Source organism: Myxocyprinus asiaticus, chromosome 7 (genome assembly GCF_019703515.2).
Source record: "Myxocyprinus asiaticus isolate MX2 ecotype Aquarium Trade chromosome 7, UBuf_Myxa_2, whole genome shotgun sequence".
NCBI classification, from domain to species: Eukaryota; Metazoa; Chordata; class Actinopteri; order Cypriniformes; family Catostomidae; genus Myxocyprinus; species Myxocyprinus asiaticus.
This window is the reverse complement of record NC_059350.1, coordinates 24,615,682-24,625,561: the sequence shown is the minus strand read 5'-3', so window position 1 is coordinate 24,625,561 and position 9,880 is coordinate 24,615,682.

Sequence of the window (9,880 nt, the reverse complement as noted above, 5' to 3'; positions counted from 1 at the left end):
GCATACCAGTACAAGGTCCTCCCCTTCGGCTTGTCCTTGACCCCTCACGTCTTCACGAAGGTCGCAGAGGCAGCCCTTGCCCCGTTAAGGGAAGCGGGCATCCACATCCTCAAATTTCTCAACGACTGGCTAATCCTAGTTCACTCTCGGGATGTGTTGTGTGCGCACAGGGACCTGGTGCTCACACACCTCAGCCGGCTGGGGCCTCGGGGCAACTGGGAAAAGAGCAAGCTCTCCCCGGTTCAGAGCATCTCTTTTCTCGGCTTGGAGTTGGACTCAGTCTCGATGTCGGCGTGCCTCATGAACAAGCGTGCACAGTTGGTGCTGAACTGTCTGAAAGCATTCAGATGGAGGACAGCGGTTCCACTGAAACTTTTCAGAGGCTCCTGGGGCAAATGGCATCCTCAGCGGTGGCCACACCGCTCGGGTTGATGCATATGAGACTGCTTCAGCACTGGCTTTAGACTCGAGTCCCGAGATGGGCATGGTGTCACGGGACACATAACGTGGTCATCACGCCAATCTGTCGCCGCTTCTTCAGCCCTTGGACCGACCTGTCATTTCTACGGGCAGGGGTTCCCCTAAAGCAGGTCTCCAGGTGTGTCATAGTTATGACGGTTGCCTCCAAGATGGGCTGGGGTGCCGTATGCAACGGGCATGCAGCCGCAGGCTCTTGGACTGGCCCGCAGCTGCGTTGGTACATCAACTGCCTCGAGTTGTTGGCAGTACTGCTCGCCCTGCGGAGGCTCCGGTCATTGATCCAGGGCAAGCAGGTGTTGGTCCGGATGGACAACACGGCGACGGAAGTGTATATTAACCGCCAAGGTGGCCTATGCTCCCGTTGCATGTCACAACTCGCCCGCCGTCTCCTCCTCTGGAGTCAGCAGCGCCTCAAGTAGCTGCGAGCCACTCACATCTTGGGCGACCTCAACACCGCAGCGTATGCGATGTCACGACAGGTTACGCTCAGGGGATAGTGGAGACTCCACCCCCAGGTGGTCCAGCTGATTTGGAGTCAATTAGGTCGAGCACAGGTAGACCTGTTTGCTTCCCGGGAATCCTCCCACTGCCCGCTTTGGTACGCCCTGACCGAGACACCCCTCGGGATAGACGCACTGGCACACAGCTGGCCCCCGGGACTATGCAAATATGCGTTTCCCCCAGTGAGCCTACTTGCACAGACCTGTGCAAGGTCAGGGAGGACGAGGAGCAGGTCATCCTAGTAGCACCCTACTGGCCCACCCAGACATGGTTCTCGGACCTCACGCTCCTCGCAACAGCCCTGCGGCGAATTCCCCTGAGGAAGGACCTTCTTTCTCTGGGACGGGGCACAATCTGGCACCTGCGGTGATAGACACGATCACTCAGGCTAGGGCTCCCCCTATGAGGCGCCTGTATGCCTTGAAGTGGCGTATGTTCGCTAAGTGGTGTTCTTCCTGACGCCAAGACCCCCAGAGATGCGCAGTCGGATCGGTGCTTTCCTTCCTGCAGGAGAGGCTGGAGGGGCGGCTGTCCCCCTCCACCTTGAAGGTGTATGTAGCCGCCATTTAGGCACATCACGATGCAGTAGATGGTAAGTATTTGGGGAAGCACAGCTTGATCATCAGGTTCCTGAGAGGCGTTAGGAGGTTGAATCCCACCAGACCGCACCTCATCCCCTCGTGGGACCTCTCTGTAGTCCTTCGGTGTCTACAGGGAGCTGCCTTCAAGCCCCTAGAGTCAGCTGAGCTTAAGGCACTCTCTTTGAAGACTGCCCTCCTGACTGCGCTCACTTCCATCAAGAGGGTAGGGGAACTGCAGGCGTTCTCTGTCAGCGAAACATGCCTGGAGTTCGGTCCAGGCTACTCTCACGTGATCCTGAGACCCTGAACTACGTGCCCAAGGTTCCCACGACCCCATTTAGGGATCAGGTGGCGAACCTGAAAGCGCTGCCCCGGGAGGAGGCAGACCCAGCCTTGGCATTGCTGTGTCCGGTGCATGCTTTACGCATCTATTTGGATCACACGCAGAGCTTTAAATGTTCCAAGCAGCTCTTTGTCTGCTTTGGCGGACAGCGGAAAGTGAGCGCTGTTTCCAAACAGAGGATCGCCCATTGGGTCATTGACGCTATCATGATGGCATATAACGCTCAGGACATGCCGCTCCCTGTGGGGCTACGAGCCCACTCTACTAGGAGTGTGGCAGCCTCCTGGGGCCCTGACCAATGGTGCCTCTTTGGCAGACATCTGCAGAGCAGCGGGCTGGGAAACACCCAACACCTTTGCGAGGTTCTACAATCTCCGGGTTGAGCTGGTCTCGTCCCGTGTATTGTCAGGGACAAGCAGGTAAGTTTCGGGACAGCTGGCCGGGCGTACCACTTGTGCATAGTGCCTTTCCCCTCCCCTGAGGTGAAGACGTGCGCTTTTGACTCCCAGTCATGTTCACAAGTTGTGATCCCTGGATGACTTTCCTCCTTAGCTCTGTGGCAGACGAGTTTGCGGAGAAACTCGCTGCTGGCCCAGTACATGTGCTAACTAAGCCCTGTACTGTGGTAGGTGCTCCACATGCGCTGGTTCCCCATGGGTGACCCCATGTGATATATCTTCCGCTAAATCATTTCCCTGTCGGTAAACTGCGTCTTCCTTGGGCAGAGGTTCCTCTGCCCCGGTCACCATGTTTGTAGAACTCCTCCCCCTTTGGGGGTGTGGTCTCCATGGTGTCTTCCCCTTGGGAGTGACACCCCCCTGATGTAGACACTTATGGTCCCCAGCCAGTAAACAAAATTCCACTCTTTTTGGGGATAAAACTATAAAACAGAGATAAAAAGGCTAGCCTGTCCCTATTTGTTGGGCAGTCGACTTGTTCCCAAAGGACCGTTCGACGCTCATAAGATCATTGGGAGAGGTTACGTGACGGCCTGGTGCGCTGGCTACGAGGCACACAGTGGTCTGCCCGTCTCGCACCTCCAGTCCACGTAACACAGTTCAGCTTATTGTGGCATTTCGTATAGGGACCCCTAGTGTCACTACATTGACACAACGTCAAGTGAGTCACAGATAGGGAACATCCTGGTTTCTTTTGTAAACCTCTGTTCCCTGATGGAGGGAACGAGACGTTGTGTCCCTCTTGCCACAATACTGAACTACCCACTGAAATGGCCGGGACCTTGTCTCGGCTCCTCAGCACAAAACCTGAATGAGTGGTTGCGAGCCAGCTCCTTTTATACCCATATGTCCGGGGGAGTGGCATGCAAATTCCACTCACCAATTCCCATTGGCCTTTTTTCAAAATCAGAGGTGTTTGGTGCTCCCAAGAGTGACCCCTAGTGTCACTACATCGACACAACGTCTCGTTCCCTCCATCAGGGAACGGAGGTTACGAAAGTAACCAGGACGTTTCTGCCCGTAACAGCGGCACGTCTCCTGACAGAACCATGGACGGTAGAATGCCATTGAAGCGAGGAGGGATTTTTCCTTTGGTGTGGGGTTTGCACTGTGGTGGGTGAGGCTTTCGTCTGGGCCACGGTTTACGTTGTCATACTGATGGCTCAGTGGCGGCTCTTGACAGGCAGTTGGGTTATTCACCAGGCGCTCGCTCGAAGCATAGATTAGAAAAAGCATTTATTTTCAGTAAAAAGTGCTTCAACGCTTGTGACTGCTTTTGCACCAGTGTTTTGAGGAGGGTGGCTTTTTCTGCATTACACATCTCTGCGATTGTTAACCAGACATGCCCTTCCAAAACCACCAGATTACTCATCACTTTTCTGATGGCCTGTGTAGTGATTTTTGTGGCACGCAGTGCCAAGTTTGTGGCAGTGCATAGCTCCTTAAACACTTCAGGGTTCGGGCCTTGCTCATCTATATCTTTGAGAGGCTTGGCCTGTAAGACTTGAAGCACCACCATGCTATGAAGTGCAGAGCCGGCCTGGCCTGTCGCTGTATAAGCTCATTCAGCCAGTGCAGACGTCAGTCGACATGGCTTGGAGGGGTGGGTGGGGCGGGACTTCCATCCCATAGTTGTAGTTGGGCAGAGATGGGCTGCAACCGCCTCTTCAGTAGGAGAAGCTAAAGAAAATCCCTTCTTCTCTGCATGGACCACTTTCGTTAGAACTGCAGCTTCTCCAATCCAGCCAGCTGTCATATGCCACAAGTTCCATATTTTCATGAAAACATTTAGCTATATTTCAGTCATTTTCTGACATTTATTTATCTTCTGTATTATTTACATTTTTGGAGGAGTAGGCAGGAAGCGTGTCATTGTTTACAATAAAAACTTGCACAGAGCACAGACCAAGCGCCGTTCACAAACTAAAACAGTCCAAAACAATTTCAAAACAATATAAAATAAAATACAAAATAATTTCCAAATAATAAAAAAACAAAAAAAACAATGTAAACAATGACGTGCTTCCTGACTCCTCCTCCACATGATGCGTGACCTTACCAACGAGCTTACGTCATCCTTCTCATGAGCACACGTCACAGAGATGTACGGAAGCGAACATTGATGCTATATTGGATGGCCTGAGGGTGAGTAAATTATCAGCAAATTTTCATTTTTGGGTGAACTGTTCCTTTAAAATCAAGCACTAAGAAAGTACGCCTTAGGAATAAGACATATAATTTAGAACTTTTTAAGATATATAAATGCCATGACCACGATGACTTGCTTTAATCATGATTATTTGAGATTACCACGGTCATGTGCACTTTAATTTAATCAGATACTGACATCTAAATAAGGGAATTAAACGAATACTAAAAACACCAGAAAATGCACATTTCTATATCTCTAATTCAGGTGCAGCGGGAAAATAGATTCATTATAACTTACACTGCATTCTATATAAAGTAGATAGCCATCAAGTAAGTACTTTGATCAGTTTTGATTGGTCTAGTATCGATTGTTACAGTTCGTGTGATTGGTCATGACTTCATTGAACCTGCCCCCGTCCAGCACCAGTAGTCTGTTCTCTCACATCTTGATTTACAAGTGCACAAGTGAGTTTTGCTACAGGATTTTCACAAATGTTGTTGCAAAAGTCAAAGTGGGAAGATTTGAAGTTGCAATGGCAGATTTGAGAGGTTGTAACTGCCAATTTGTGGTTATGACAGACACTGTTAGACAGTTCCTAGCCTCTGTGTTTGCGAGGGAAAAAACCTGCTTATCTTAGTCACTGATAATGGTCCTCAGATGACGTCTACAGCATTTGACAAATTCCTTGCAGAAAGAGGAATACAACACATCCATTCACGCGTTTATTGGCCCCAAGGAAATGGTGCCGTGGAACGATGGAATCGTGTCTTGAAGGACTGTGTCCAAGTGGCTGAGACACTACTAATTCCTTTGATATATGTTTGTGTAAAGTGTTACTGCATTGAATTCTTGTTATTGAATGTACTACAGGAGTAGTGGCGGCTCTTGACAGGGAGTTGGGTTATTCACCAGGCGGTCGCTCGAAGCATAGATTAGAAAAAGCGTTTCTTTTCAGCAAAAAGTGCTTCAACGCTTGTGACTGCTTTTGCACCTCCCACAGCATTGCAGAAAAGGCTGTCAGGCGACACCAGTGTTTTGAGGAGGGTGGCTTTTTCTGCATTACACATCTCTTTTTGACTGCCAATTTGTGGTTGTACAGCAAAAGTGAATTAAAGTACAAAAGTAAATATGTAAAACAAGTTGGTGTCTGTCGTTGTACTTATATGAATGTAATTTTAATCATTTGTGACTATTTGTCTGCAACTTTGAATACAAAACACAGGTTTTGGATTATTGTCTGTGAGTGCAGATTGCAGCATTCAACTTCTGATTTTTATTTTACCAGTTTTCATATCGGGGCTGTGAGTGTAAATTTCATGTTACATGTACAAATATTTATTGTACAAGTTCTCAACTTTAAATCTACTAGCCCTTGGGTTTTGCAACAGATATACCTATAGGAGAGCCTGCCATAAAATTTTATACATGGAAGAATGTCTTCCAGAACTACTTGCTAGTCATCGGCACACGAGGTGACGCATGGCCCAATAACAGACTACGTGCAGTTCTCTTACACTGCCTTGGAACAGAAGGCCAGATGCTCTTCTATACTTTGCCAGATGGAGGTACATCATACGATGAGGCCATGGCGGCTTTGGAAGCACATTTTATGCCCAAAGTTAATGTTGTCACCACCCGACATAAGTTCAGACAGCGAGCACAGCAGTCCGATGAAACAGTAAATCAGTACTTAGTGGAGCTGCATCAATTAGTTGCTGATTGTCAGTTCAGACGAAATTCTGCGGGACCAACTGACTGAATGCACTTTTCTCACCGCAGTGAGAAACAGAATATTGCTTGAGCCCGAACTCACCCTGGAAAGGGCCTCTATGCTTGAACTCCAAGTTGAATCGGCAGTACAGAATGCGACACATCTTTCCAACGCTAGCCCTTCTTCTCTTCCTGTGCATGCCATTATGAGGACAAAGACAAATTACAAATGAGGTAAACAAAGGCAGGAAAGAATGCCATAAGATACGAGACCACAGACGTTAAACAAAAGATGGTGCTTTCGCTGTGGATCTACAACACACCTAGCCAATGCATAAAATTGCCCTGCTATGGTGGCCACATGTAATCACTGTGGAAAGAAAGGTCATTTTGCAAAGGTATGTAAATCTTCAGCTGTCAAATGAGTAAAAGAAGTTGTTGTGCTTGAATTGACTGTGTTGCTTGTAAATCAATCTTCTGACAAAATTCACTGCAAAGTTGGAATGGAAACACCAAAAGGAAATGTGATACTCGTTGAATTGATTGTTGAGACAGGATCAGGCGTGTCCATACTGCCAGAGACACTGTACATAAAACATTTAGCAAATTGTGAAATGATGGAGCCTTCAGTTAAGTTAGTCACTTATTCACGTGAGCACCTGTACTGGGTTGCTTCACTGCATCGGTGTCGCACAACAGTACGACAACAGATGCAGCATTCTTTGTAGTCAAAACGGGATCTCCGTTATTGGGAATGGACTTAATCAAAGCAATGTGACTGCAATTTCACCTGTGTTAGAAATGCACAGTACAGAAGTCAGCCCTTCAGGATGTGTAAAAGGGTTTGTACATAAAGTACAGATTGTTGAGTTGAAATTATAGATGCTTCACCATGGGTTTCGCTCATTGTGGTAACCAGAAAGAAATCTGGAGAAATTCACTTATGTGTGGACTTACGTGAGCCCAACCGTGCAGTAATCACAGACTGTTACCCATTGCCTCAAATGGATGATCTCTTCACCAAACTAAGAAGTGCTACATTGTTCTCACAAATTGACCTACAAAGTGCGTATCACCAACTCCCCTTGCATGTAGAGAGTTGAAACTTGACAGCATTTATATCTCACGATGGGTTAGAAGAGCAAATTCAGCCAGTCGAATTCTTTACTTAGGACATGACATCTTAACAGATGGTTTGCATCCTAACCCTGATTCAGTTGAAGCCATTGCAAATGCACCTGCACCAAGAGACATACCTGCATTACGGTCATTTTTGGGCCTTACATCTTAGTTTAGAAGGTTATTCTGAACTATGCAACGGTTGACCCCTGTGTGAGTAGAGCATCGCAGAATATGTAATTCACATGGACAAATAGCATTTGCCTCCTGTACATTAACACTGGCTAAAAGAATATACAGTATGGTTAAGAAAGAGACATTAGCTTGTGTCTGGGCAGTAGAACGTTGGAGAGCCTACCTCTGGAGAAGACGGTTTACCTTGAGAACTGACCATAAAGCACTGACCACACTCCTGGCCACTAGAGGAATGAGAATTGCTCATTGGTCAGCTAGACTTCTTTGTTTTAATTACAACCTGGAGTACAGATCAGGTAAATCAAACTTTGTGGCTTAACATGCTTCCCGTTCCCTGCAATGACCATGAAAATGAACCTGAGCTCATTGTAGAGATCTCAACTGACATTACAAGAGCCCTAACTGTTAAGGAACTCATTGAGGCCACTGAATCCTGCCCAGAACTGTCCAAGCTGCATTCAAATACAGAAGGGATGGCCTAAAACCTGGAAAAGCACTATTTCAGACATTGTGGCTTCCTTTCATGTTAGACACTAATAAGCTGTGGATGACACTTACACCATGAGAGGTCAGAGACTGATTGTGCCAGCTGCTTTGCGCCCCAGATTTCACTTGGCACATGAAGGACACCAAGGTTTGGTACGGACCAAACAACAGTTAAGATAATTTTAATGGTGGCTGCTCATGGACTCTGATATACATTCGATCATCTCATTTTGTACTGCCTGCCAGTTTTGTGATAAGACTGCTTGAACTTGCCCAGCCCCTTTACAACCATGGACTTGCCAGATGGTCCATTTCAGAAAGTCGCAATAGACATTGTGGGACCCTTTGAGAAAACCACATACTGTTTTTCCATCATATTAGTGTACTATAGTAAGGGACTCGAGGTTGCATTCAACTCAAATGTTACGACAGACACTGTTAGACAGTTCCTAGCCTCTGTGTTTGCGAGGAAAAACCTGCTTATCTTAGTCACTGATAATGGTCCTCAGATGACGTCTACAGCATTTGACAAATTCCTTGCAGAAAGAGGAATACAATACATCCATTCAAGCGTTTACTGGCCCCAAGGAAATGGTGCCGTGGAACGATGGAATCGTGTCTTGAAGGACTGTGTCCAAGTGGCTGAGACACTACTAATTCCTTCGATATATGCTTGTGTAAAGTGTTACTGTGTTGAATTCTTGTTATTGAATGTACCACAGGAGTAATTGCTATGTTTGTATACAGCTGTAAATGAAAGTACATAATATGAAAGTACATTTATAACTGGTGATGTCATTGGAATTATAATTTATCAGTAAGTTGCTGTCATTTAGTTAAACTGAATTATTCCCTTATTATGGGTAAAACTATTTAAAGTAAGAGGGTAATGTTGTGTTCTGTGCTATCACACAGATCTTCACACAGATCTTCAATAGGTCACTGGAGCAGTGTGAAGTTCCCCTTCTGTCACCCACTCGAAGTTGTGTCGATGTAGTGACACTAGGGGTCGATCTTGAGACCCCGAGACACCTTCAGATCTTTGAGAAAAGGCCAATGAGAATTGGCGAGTAGAATTTGCATGCCACTGCCCCCGACATACGGGTATAAAAGGGAGGCTGGAATGCGGATTCATTCAGATTTTTTCTTTGGAGCCAAGCGGTTGTATTTCAGTGAGCTGAATACTACTACTGATCCATTCACCTCTTCAAAAGCGTGTGCTGTTGGATATACGGCGCATTCCAGCGGCTTTCTCTCCACTCTGCACTCCAGTGCAGACTACGCCCCTGGGCGCTTCGACAGCGCTTTAAAAGAGTTTATTTCCTCTAAAGAGTATATTTCCTCTATTAGAGCAGGCACAGTGACGTTGAATGTCTTTTTAAAGTTGCGTCTTTTTAAAGATGCCCTTCCGTCTCTGTGCAGTTCCTGGATGCGGCCATTACCTCTCCACTTCTTCCCGGAAGTGCATGACGAGCTGACGTGATCATGGAGGGCACCTTTCGCTGCCCGCTCCCTTTCGCTTCAGTTCTTCCGCTCTCACTACCCTCAACAGTGGGGCGTCTCAGGTCAGTGCTTTCCTTCCTGCAAGAGAAGTTGGACGGGCGGCTGTCCCCCTCCACTCTCAAGGTCTATGTTGCTGCTATAGCAGCACACCACGACGCTGTTGAAGGTAAGTCTCTCAGTAAGCACGACCTGATATCAGGTTCCTGAGAGGTGCCAGGAGATTGAACCCTCCTAGGCCGTACCTCTTTCCCTCATGGGACCTCCCCGTGGTCCTTTTAGGCCTACGGAGAGCCCCATTCGAGCCACTAGAGTCAGTCGAGTTAAAGGCCGTCTCATTGAAGACCGCCCTCCT